The 13,032-nt window shown below is 32.0% G+C and overlaps 2 pseudogenes; one reads left to right on the plus strand and one right to left on the minus strand.

Moving 5' to 3' along the window:
* Positions 1-1,274: 1,274 nt before the first annotated feature.
* On the plus strand, positions 1,275-9,850 carry LOC126260592 (NADH-ubiquinone oxidoreductase chain 1-like; annotated as a pseudogene).
* A 2,310-nt stretch (positions 9,851-12,160) lies between these two features.
* Positions 12,161-12,801, minus strand: LOC126260065 (NADH-ubiquinone oxidoreductase chain 6-like; annotated as a pseudogene).
* Between the last annotated feature and the right edge of the window lie 231 nt (positions 12,802-13,032).

The raw sequence follows: 13,032 nt of genomic DNA on the forward strand, positions 1-13,032 counted from the left end.
CTGTCGTCATCAGCAACAGCATCCAGAACAGCAGACCCCATAACACTACCTCAAGGCAATGAAAATGCATGTGAGGAAAACATACAAATGTCATTAGCAGCAGCAACTAACAAAGAAGGGCAGTCACCAAGTCGGGGAGCACAGGAGCCACCAGCAACAGCAACTACACAGAAGAGGTACCTGAGGCCTGGGAGAGCAACAGCAGAAGCAGCTTCCAATCAAGACAGATGCTTGAGAACTAGGAGACCATCTACACTAAGTGAGGATTTTTTATGGTACCGAGTAAGCAGAAAGAGAACATGGAAAAATATGTAAGTAAAACTGTCCATCTTAAATACCAGTGTGACAATAGTGAGAGGAATATAAACACCGGACAAAGATACGATCCAGGTTTAATGACACAAACTGAAAAAAATCACTGCATAGTACCAGAAGCAAAGGGAGCAAGTGAAGTGCTTAGTATATTACAGGAAGGGGAACTATTACATTTAAAGCCAACTGTTAGAATACTTCACCAAAATGTTCAATACATAAACAATAAAACAGAGGAACTACAGGTAATATTACAGGAGTATAGGCCAGACATTCTAGTAGTTACAGAACATGGGCTAAAAGAAAATCACATAGGAATGTACAACTTGAAGAATTATGTGAAAGTAGCCAGTTTTTGCAGAACTTCCTACAAAGGTGGTGGGGTTGCCATTTTTTCTAACTATAAATCAACTAAAGCCATAAATATAACAAAATATGCTATAGAATTGAGCTTTGAAGCTACAGCACTGGAAACTAAAATTGCTGGGAATTTATGTTGTGTATTAGGTTTGTACCGATCACCAAATGGTATAATTAAAACCTTCTTTGAACAGCTGGAAGATATAATCCAACACCTCTCAAAAACATATGCTTATTTGATCATTATAGGAGATCTGAACATAGACACGAGTAAAAATACAGTCCCTACTGGACTTATTGTGCATATACAATCTAAAAATAAAAATAGATAAACCAACCAGAGTAACAAAGCATAGTAAAACTATTATTGATCATGTAATAACAAATATTCCTACAAGCTATTGTGACACACAGGTAATAAACTCCACATTAGCAGACCATTTTGCAATCATGATAGACATAAATATAAAGACTAGTGATTCAGTGCAGAAGATATGGGAGATGAGAAGATAGGACTACCCACATAACATAAATCTGCTAAAAAAGATGTTACAGGCAGAAAACTGGGAAACAATATATGCAGCTAAAGATGCAAACACCAAATGGAACCAGTTTTATTCTTTATTCAATTATATTATTATGACGTTACATATCCTGTTAGTAAAAGGCTTGTCAAACAGCAACAAAAAAAGAAAAGCTGGGTGACTGGAGAAGTAATCCATGCCAGAAATAATCTGAGAGTGTATTATGACCTCTCCAAACAAAAAAATACTGAGGCCTACAACACACTGTATAAAATAAAAAAGAAAGAGTACTGTAGTTTTATCAGAGAAACTAAAGCATCATTCATCAGGATGTATATAGATAAGGGAAATAACTACTCAAAAGGTTTATGGTCGTTCATTAATGAAGAGAGAGGAAAAGTAACAAATCGGTCAGAGGACATCTGCCCACTGATGAGCGGGAAAAGCAACGCAAACCCTCTCGAAGTAGCCAATACTTTTAACAGATATTATATTACTGTAGCAGACGAATTAATAAGTCAAAATAAAACAAATGCAGTAAGTAAATTGTTAAACTCCCCACATACAAATCATACTATGGTTTTCATACCTACAACAGATGCAGAAGTGTCAAACCTAATAAAACAACTTAAAATTAAACATTCATCTGGTTTGGATGGTGTCACATCACATCTCACAAAGGAATGCAGGGAATGTATATTAAAACCATTGACACACATGCTGAATGCTGCAATAGAAGAAGGTATATTTCCAGATTCACTGAAAGTAAGTAAAGTGAAGCCAATATTTAAGAAAGGGAACAGGGATGAATTAGGAAATTACAGGCCAATATCATTGATCTCAACATTTGCTAAAATCTATGAAATGATAATAAAGAATAGAATTGTAAGTTTTATAACTAAGTACAGTATACTGCATTCATCACAACATGGTTTCAGAGAAGGGAAGTCAACAAAAACAGCATCAACAGATATAATTGAGCACATTCTTAATTTACTTGACAGGCAACAAAAGACTTGTGGGATTTTTATGGACCTATCTAAGGCATTTGATTGTGTGAACCACTCAAAATTAATGATGAAATTATATCAGTATGGAATTAGAGGAAAATGCTATGACATACTTAAATCATACATTACAAATAGGAAACAATGCACAGAAATCAGACATACTAGTGGGGGAAATATAACAAACTACAGATCAGAATTACAAACAGTTAAACACGGTGTGCCACAAGGGTCTGTGCTTGGGCCAATACTATTTATACTCTACGTAAATGACTTCCCTAGCTATATAAATCAGAAACTTATATTGTATGCTGATGACACAACAATCATTTGCACAGCTGACACAAAGGAGGAGCTTGAGAAGGAAGCACTCCTGACTGTTGAAAATGCAAATAAATATTTAACACAAAACAACCTGTTTATGAATCAGTCTAAAGCAATGAATGTAGTATTTCAGACCAAGCATAGTGAAAATTATAATATAAATGTTAATATAAATGGAAAGACTATTAAAGAAGTAACCAGCACAAATTTTCTAGGAACTATAATAGACAAACATTTGGCATGGGGGGAGCACATAGATGCACTGTGTAAAAAGATAAACAAACAGATCTTCATCATGCATAAAACAGCTCAGACTGTGGATGATAAAGTCCTCAGATCAATGTATTATGGACTTGTCTTCCCTCATTTGTCTTATTCAGTTCATATATGGGGAAATGCACAAGCTGGCTACCTAAAAAGAATATTCACAATTCAGAAAAGGGCAGTGAGATGCATTGCAAAAATACCACCAAGACAGACCTGTAGGCAAGCTTTTGTACACTATAATATTATGACAGTATATTCACTGTACATATACCAAAGCATAATGGCAGTAAGGTCAAATGATAAACACCTCCTAAATAAAGATGTACACAAACACGGTACAAGAGAAAATGAAAATTACTACATGACAAACAGAAATCTAAAACTGTCTATGACTGCCCCAGAAGAAGCAGGCAAAAGGTTTTTTAATAAACTCCCCAAAATCATTAAAAAAGAAACAGATCTAAAATGTTTTAAAAATCATTTAAAACTATATCTCATAGAGAAATGTATATACAGTTTGAGTGAATACTAAGATGGTGTTGAAATACATCATTACTGAAATGTACCTTTAAAATTATCATTTCTGTATATTGTTTGGATTTGTGTGTACATATAATGTGAAACATGTAAAACCTTTGTATGATTATGGACTATTTCTGTTTAATTATTTGTTTCATTTATATATAATGAAATCAAGTTTGATGTTAATAGGCTATTGTATGACACACCCAATACTCTCAGCTGGATTTTCAGCTGGAGTCCATGGGCAAAGAATAAATAAATAAATAAATAAATAAACGCATTGAATCAAAACTGCCTTTGCTGCATCAGTTCATTTATGATTCATGTGTGGACATAGTCTTCTTACAGGAGGTGATATTTATGCATTTCTCCTTGCCTGGTTTTTGTGTGATCTTTAATGTAGCACCCTAATATTCTTCAGGGACCACCTTATTCTTTCGCAAAGGTATTCCTATTTCTGAGGTGGAAATGTTGGATTCTGGCAGGGGCATAGGTTGTCAACTTTTTAATCTTACTTTAGTTCTTTTATATGCTCCTTGGCACTGGTCGTGCAGTGGATCATTTCTGTCTTTATAAAGAGGATATTGTTTATCTGTTGCGTAAGAGTTCTCTGAGTATTCTGTTGGGTGGTGATTTTAACTGTGTGTTATGTCCTGCAGATCAATCACCAAATTTTAATTTCTGTCTGCTCATTATGTCTGCAATACATCTGGGTATGTAAATACCCAATGTTAGTTAAATTTGTTCACTTTACTTTAACTTCTAGTAGCCAGTTAGATATGTTTTACTTATCAGACTGCCTGTGCAACTGCATTCTTCATGTTGAAGTCATCCCAGCTTCCTTTACAGATCACTGTGCTGTGACTACAACCCTAAATCTACAACAGCAACCAGTCAAATTGTTTCGCACTCTGTTGATGTTAAACATTGCTCACCTTGCTGACCCCTCTCTCAATGACGTGATGTGAGCCATATGGGAGCATACTCTACAGTCCACTGGGAAGTACTTTTCCATCCTTGACTCGTGGACACAGCTGGCAAAACTGAGGCTCAGGCAAACTTTGATACTTTTCTGTGCTGCCAAAGCATGAGGTTTCAGAGTACTTAAGAATATTATTATTCCATCCTGTGTGTACTTTATGATGCTGTAGATCATGCCCCTCTGTGACTAGTGAATGTAAAGGCAAAATTGTTGATCTTGAAAAGAATAGAAGTGGAAGGATGGAAAATGCAATCCAAGCCACAATCATTGGTGACAGAAGAACTGACTTCCTTGTATCATTTGCTTTGGCATCAGATCCATTGCCGATGTGCTTGTATTCATTCTCTCATGAAAAATAATGTGCATATCATGTCAGAGCAAGCTGATATAGCGCATGTCTTACACCAATACTTTGTAGGCATCTATGACATCGATGAGTTTAGTGAAATGTCTTATTACCTACTAGTTAGCATCTTGGATACAGTAATTACACCTGAACATAATGAAATGTTCTTAGCTGCATTTCAGCCTGAGGAAGTTTACAAACTTTTGTGGATTGCCTTCTCAAAAGTCTCCGGGTCTGGATGGACTCCTCAAAGAATTTTATGTGTGCTTTTGGCCACTGTTGGGTGCTACATTTAAGTGTCTTTTGAATGAAGTGTTACGGGATGGAGCAGTACCGACCTTGTTCAAAGTTGGAAAAATTGTTTTAATCCCAGAATGCCCTGGACTATCGCTGTTCGTGCATATGCAAATGACTTGATGCTCCTCCTTCATAATTCTGTGGAGATGCCTCGACTGACAGCTATTGCCCAATTACTTTGTTAAACTTTGATCATAAGACTGTGGTGAGGGCAGTTAATAATAGGATGTCAGCTCTGATGGAGATGATTGTCGCAAAACATCAAAGCTGCGTACCTGGTCATACCATTATTACTCATATAGTCGAGTGTTGTGATGTGGTTTCGGTTGCTGCTGTAACATCCGTCCCTTGTGCCCTTGCTATCCTAGACTTTGATAAGACGTTTGATCATGTTGATCACAACTTTTTGCTTTGGATTCTGGAGGCAGTTGGTCTTACTGTTGACACACGGTGAGTGCTCTCAAATTTCTTTGCGGGGATTTCAGCTTTGGTGGTTGTTAATGACCAACTGATGCCCCCAATAAATATCCATCGGGGAGTGCCTTAAAGAAGCCCACTGTCAATGACTTTGTTTTTGTTATCTATGGAGCACCTACTTCTGATGCTAGCATCCCACCTGAAAGGTTGGACACTTTTCGTAGGGACTAAAGCTGTTCGTGCATATGCGAATGACTTGATGCTCCTCTTAACAATTCGAGATACCTCGACTGAAGGCCGCAATCAATTATTACTGTCAGAGTTCAGGTACACTACTTAATGAAGGTAAATGCAGGCTTCTCACTTTGCAAGGTTTTGATGATGCTGTTGTTCCAAGAGCTGCTGTGGTGGATCGGCATACGTCTCTCGGTATCATCTTTGATCGTTGTTCACTCAAAGTGGCGATGCTCAACCGGAAGTCTGTTACGGAAAAAAATCAGAGAGTGATATTAGATCATGAAAGGCATTCTCTTATTCTCCTCCAGAAAGTCTGAATACTGGACACTTATGCTTCCCTCAATGATGGCGAAAAAACTACAGCAACTGTCTGGTTGTTCCTTCGGAAACGACATTGATAACTATGAATTGATGAGGTTGTATATATTACATTTAATTAAATTTAAATACTTATAATGTTATTTTATAATTATTAAATGATTATTTTAATACATTTATTTACCTAGGATTATAGCTACTTATGTTTTTAGCTTAAAATAGGTTATTATATTATAAATTATATAATAATATGTAAATTAATATTAAATATTATTATAATTGGATATAATAAATATAATTAATATTATTAAATATAAAATCTTATATTTAATATATATAATTATATTAATTATAATAATATAATTTTATAAATTATCTGTAATTAGATTATTTAACTAATTAATATTTAAGTTAACTTAATATAAAGTTAATTTTATATTAATACCATATTACATTAATTTAGATAATTGTATAAAATATATTTATTATATTATTTAATCTTTCTTTATTATTAGTGAAAAGAAAGATTAAATAAGAAAGAATATAATACATTTATTGGTATACATGTTCCATATTAATCTTTATTTATATATAATAGAGAAGTTGTTGTGGTCATTCGAGGGCGCGTTTCTTTTTTTTGTCATTTTTTGTGTTTTTTTTCTTTTTTTTCTTTAAATATTTGAATCTTTTATTTTTTCTTATTTTTAAAAATTTTTAAATTTCTTATTTTGTTCCCAAAAGTTTTATTCTTGCTTATTTATTCACTTTTTCTTTGTATTATATGTAAGTTTTGTTAAACTAAATGTTCTATTTTGCAGTAATTTGATTTAATTATCAATTGATTTTGGATTTAGCAATTGATTTAGTATCGGCATAATTCGTGCCAGCAGCCGCGGTTATACGATTGATACAAGTGAATATTATTGGTTAAAACAGTTGTTTATATTTTTAGGGTTAAAATATAAATTTGTAAGGTGAAATGTTAAAATTTATTTATAACTCTTTTTATGAATCTGTGAAATTTGAATAATAAACTAGGATTAGATACCCTATTATTTTAAATGTTAATTATATTTACCAGTGTACTATTAGTTAAGGTCTTTAAACCCAAAGAATTTGGCGGTATCTCATTCCATTCAGAGGAACTTACCCCGTGATTGATAATACACGATTGACTCTACTTGATTTATTTGTTTGTATATCTCCGTTATCAGAGAATCTTTTTAGAGTTATAATTCTCAAGATTTATAATTATAAAGTATTTCAGGTCAAGGTGCAGCTTATAATTAAGAGGAGGTGAGTTACAATAGATTTTTGTTTATAACGGATTTGATAGTGAAATACTATTAATGAAGGTGGATTTGATAGTAATTTAATTTATTTAATTTAACTGATATTGGCTCTGAGGTGTGTACACATCGCCCGTCGCTCTCATTATTGATTATTCTATTTTATTGTTTTAATTAAGCTTCAATTTAGATGAGATAAGTCGTAACATAGTAGATGTACTGGAAAGTGTATCTAGGAAAAGTTTCAAGATATAACTTATTAGTAAAGTGTTTCATTTACACTGAAAATTTTTCTGTGCAAATCAGGATATCTTGATTATTAAATTTATTGTATTTATTTTTTGTTTATTTGATTATTTAATAAGAATAATTTTGTTGAATTTTGTCTTAGTATATTTTGTAGAATTGATTTTTTAGACTATAGTTTATTGGTAATGTAATTGTTTTATGAAATATTATTTTGAATTTTTAAAAGTAGATTTTATTTATTGTACCTTTTGTATCAGGGTTTATCAAAATTTTAGTATTTACTTACTTATCTCGATTTGGGTTGATTAATGAATAATTTATAGTTAATGTATCATAATTATTATTAAATTATTTATAGAAATGAGATGTTAATCGTTTCCCAAGATATCTAGTTTCTTAAGACACAATTTAATTTTTTGAAGTTAATTGTTTTTATTTAATTTTTTAGGTATAAATATTAACTTATTTATTCTTTAAGGGATAAGCTTTGGAGTTAATAACCTATAATTTGTTTTATTAAAATATAATAGTAAGCTTTAAACCAGCTAGCTTTAAGATTACGTTTTAGTTCATTATTTTTATTTTTGATTTTATAATTATTTTAGGTTTTTTATTAAGATTATAAATTTAATTTTAAAATTTTTGTAATAATGATAGAATTAGTATATTTATTTGTATATAATTTTTACCTTGTGAATTTATTATAAGGAACTAGGCAAAATTGATTTCCGCCTGTTTATCAAAAACATGTCCTCTTGAAAATACTTTGAGGTCTGGCCTGCTCACTGAGCAGATTTTTAAAGAGCCGCGGTATTTTGACCGTGCAAAGGTAGCATAATCATTAGTCACTTAATTAGTGGCTGGAATGAATGGCTTGACGAGAAATCAACTGTCTCTTAATAAATTTTTGAATTTAACTTTTTAGTCAAAAGGATTAAATTTTTCTTTAGGACGAGAAGACCCTATAGAGCTTAACATTTTATTTTTATATAGTTTTTGTTTGTCTTTCTATATTTAATGATGATGTTTTGTTGGGGTGACATGAAGAATAAATAAACTCTTCATTATTATATCATTAATTTATGTTTGTTGTTTTGATCCATAATTTATGATCATAAGATTAAGTTACCTTAGGGATAACAGCGTAATTGTTTTTGAGAGCTCATATCGACAAAGCAGATTGCGACCTCGATGTTGGATTAAGAAAAATTTTGGGTGCAGTAGCCCAGTAATTAGGTCTGTTCAACCTTTAAATTCTTACATGATCTGAGTTCAGACCGGCGTGAGCCAGGTCGGTTTCTATCCTAAGATTATTAATTCATATTAGTACGAAAGGACCATATGGTTGAAATATTTTTATTTTATTGATTAATACTAATTAAATTACTATTTTGACAGATTAATGTGTTGAATTTAGAATTCATTTATGTAGATTTTTTCTACAAGTGGTATTGATACTTTATGATTTATTTATGTTTATTTTGAATTTTCTTTTATTAATTATTTGTGTTTTAATTAGTGTTGCTTTTTTAACTTTATTAGAGTGTAAGGTTTTAGGTTACATTAAAATTCGAAAGGGTCCAAATAAGGTAGGTTTTGTTGGGATTCCTCAACCCTTTAGTGATGCGATCAAGTTAATTAGTAAGGAGCAGCCAATTCCTATTATATCTAATTATTTACTTTATTACTTTTCCCCTGTCTTTAATTTAATGATTTCCTTGGCTGTTTGAGTTATTTTCCCTTACTTAACTTATATATGTTCTTTTTCTTATGGATTTTTGTTTTTTTTATGCTGTACTAGATTAGGTGTTTATACTGTTATAATTGCTGGTTGGTCTTCCAATTCAAATTATTCTTTACTAGGTTCTCTTCGTTCTGTTGCTCAAACAATTTCATACGAAGTTAGTTTGGCTTTAATTTTATTATCTTTAATTATTTTAATTGGAATTTTTAACATGTTTGATTTTATAAATTATCAGCTTTATTGTTGATTTATTATTATTTCTTTCCCTTTATCTTTAGCTTGTTTTGCTTCTTGTTTAGCTGAGACTAATCATACTCCTTTTGATTTTGCCGAAGGTGAATCTGAGTTAGTTTCAGGGTTTAATATTGAATACGGTGCAGGCGGATTTACTTTAATTTTTTTAGCTGAGTATACTAGAATTGTTTTTATAAGAATATTATTAGCTTTAATTTTTTTAGGTGGTGACTTTTATTCTTTTATATTTTTTATTAAGCTTGCTGTTATATCCTTTGGTTTTATTTGAGTTCGTGGTACATTACCACGTTTTCGTTATGATAAGTTAATATATTTAGCTTGAAAAAGTTTTTTTCCATTATCTTTAAATTTTTTTATTTTCTTTGTTGGTTTAAAAATTTTATTTATTTCATATATTTAGTGAAATTTTTTAAGAAAAGTTAATAGAAGAGTTAAACTTCTAGTTTTATGTTTTCAAAACACATGCTTTTCCTAAGCTAATTAACTTATTATTCCTTAATTAGCTTATCTCATGCGTTTGCAACATGTACATTAATTAAGAAGTATGTAAAGTAGATAATTGTTAAGATTTGTCCTGTTATAATGTAAGGTTCTTAAACAGGTCGTTTTCCAATTCATGTTAATAAGCATACAACAACTACTATGATTCAGAATAAAATCTGATTTATAGGATAGAATTGAATACCTCGGAATGGTGTTTTATTATAAAATGGTAAAATTATTAAGATTCTAATTGATAAGAATAATGCAATAACACCTCCTAGTTTATTAGGGATTGATCGTAGAATTGCGTATGCAAATAAGAAGTATCATTCTGGTTGAATATGGACAGGAGTTACTAATGGGTTGGCAGGTACAAAATTGTCTGGATCTCCTAGGAGATAAGGATTAATCAAGCACAGTATAATTAATAACGATGTTATTAATACAAATGTAATAGAGTCCTTGAAAGTAAAGTATGGGTGAAATGGGATCTTTTCAATATCTCCATTTAGCCCTAAAGGGTTATTAGACCCTGTTTGGTGAAGGAAGAATAAATGAATTGCTGCCATAGCAGCAATAATAAATGGTAATACAAAATGGAATGTAAAGAATCGATTTAATGTTGCATTATCAACAGCAAACCCTCCTCATACTCATTGAACTAAATCTGTTCCTAAATATGGGATTGCTGATAATAAATTAGTGATTACTGTTGCACCTCAGAATGATATTTGACCTCAAGGTAAAACATATCCTATAAATGCAGTTGCTATAACTAAGAATAGAATTACTGTACCAATTATTCAGGTGTGTATGTATATATAAGATCCATAGTAAATTCCTCGTCCGACATGTAAATAAATACAAATAAAAAATATAGAAGCTCCATTTGCATGTAAGGTTCGAATAATTCAGCCATTATTTACGTCTCGGCAGATGTGAACTACACTACTAAATGCTATTTCAATATTTGATGTATAATGTATAGCTAAAAATAGTCCAGTTACAATTTGAATTGTTGTTGTTGTTGTGTTGTTGTGGTCTTCAGTCCTGAGACTGGTTTGATGCAGCTCTCCATGCTACTCTATCCTGTGCAAACTTCTTCATCTCCCAGTACCTACTGCAACCTACATCCTTCTGAATCTGCTTAGTGTATGCATCTCTTGGTCTCCCCCTACGATTTTTACCCTCCACGCTGCCCTCCAATACTAAATTGGTGATCCCTTGATGCCTCAGAACATGTCCTACCAACCGATCCCTTCTTCTGGTCAAGTTGTGCCACAAACTCCTCTTCTCCCCAATCCTATTCAGTACCTCCTCATTAGTTATGTGATCTACCCATCTAATCTTCAGCATTCTTCTGTAGCACCACATTTCGAAAGCTTCTATTCTCTTCTTGTCCAAACTATTTATCGTCCATGTTTCACTTCCATACATGGCTACACTCCATACACATACTTTCAGAAAAGACTTCCTGACACTTAAATCTATACTCGATGTTAACAAATTTCTCTTCTTCAGAAACGCTTTCCTTGCCATTGCCAGTCTACATTTTATATCCTCTCTACTTCGACCATCATCAGTTATTTTGCTCCCCAAATAGCAAAACTCCTTTACTACTCTAAGTGTCTCATTTCCTAATCTAATACCTTCAACATCACCCGACTTAATTCGACTACATTCCATTATCCTCGTTTTGCTTTTGTTTATGTTCATCTTATACCCTCCTTTCAAGACACTGTCCATTCCGTTCAACTGGTCTTCCAAGTCCTTTGCTGTCTCTGACAGAATTACAATGTCATCGGCGAACCTCAAAGTTTTTATTTCTTCTCCATGGATTTTAATACCTACTCCGAATTTTTCTTTTGTTTCCTTTACTGCTTGCTCAATATACAGATTGAATAACATCGGGGAGAGGCTACAACCCTGTCTTACTCCCTTCCCAACCACTGCTTCCCTTTCATGCCCCTCGACTCTTATAACTGCCATCTGGTTTCTGTACAAATTGCAAATAGCCCTTCGCTCCCTGTATCTCACCCCTGCCACCTTCAGAATTTGAAAGAGAGCATTCCAGTCAACATTGTCAAAAGCCTTCTCTAAGTCTACAAATGCTAGAAACGTAGGTTTGCCTTTCCTTAATCTTTCTTCTAAGATAAGTCGTAAGGTCAGTATTGCCTCACGTGTTCCAGTATTTCTACGGAAATTTGAATTACCAAACATAACCCTAGTAGGGACCCAAAATTCCATCAAAATGAAATATTTGTTGGTGCAGGTAAATCAACTAAAGAGTTATTAATGATTTTAATTAAAGGATGTCTCAATCGTAAGGGTTTATTCATTAGTAAATTATCTTATTTTACGAATAGGTCCCTGGTTAATGTTGGTGATTTTAACAACTGCTAATAGTGCTAAAAATAAATAAATTATTATTATTATTGTAATAATGAATGTTGGTCTATTATATAGTTTTTCTAAAGATATTGTTATTTCTTGATAATTGATTGAATTATCAATATTTATAGTTTCAGTATTTTTGAAAAAGTCTATAAATATTGATATATCTAAAATAATTAATGTTGATATAATAAATATTCATATTGTTAATGTAATAATTATCGTAATTGATTTAGGTTGAAATATTTCGTTTGATGCAATTCTTGTAATATAAATAAATAAAACTAATATACCACCAAGAAACGTTAAAAATAAAATATATGATAACCAATATCTTTCCATTATTGTTCCTGTTATTAATCCAACTAGAAAAGTTTGTAGGATAATGAAAAGTATTATTGATATTGGGTGTCTTAATTTAATAAAATTAATATTTATTACGTTTGATAGCGATATAATTATTATTTTAATCATTTCAGAGGTTAGTTTATTAAAAATATCGGTTTTGGAGACCGATGATAGGAAGCTTTCTACCTCTGAAGTTTTAAAAGTGGGGCCTGGACTTATTTCTGGTTTACAAGACCGGCGTTTTTTTTAAACTATTAAAACTAATGTTTATATTTTCTGTCTTTACTTCTTTATTGATTTACTTTGCTGGTGTTTATGTTTTTTCTTCTAAACGTAAGCATTTATTAATGGTTCTTT

The sequence above is a fragment of the Schistocerca nitens genome, chromosome 5 (genome assembly GCF_023898315.1).
Source record: "Schistocerca nitens isolate TAMUIC-IGC-003100 chromosome 5, iqSchNite1.1, whole genome shotgun sequence".
Taxonomy (NCBI): domain Eukaryota; kingdom Metazoa; phylum Arthropoda; class Insecta; order Orthoptera; family Acrididae; genus Schistocerca; species Schistocerca nitens.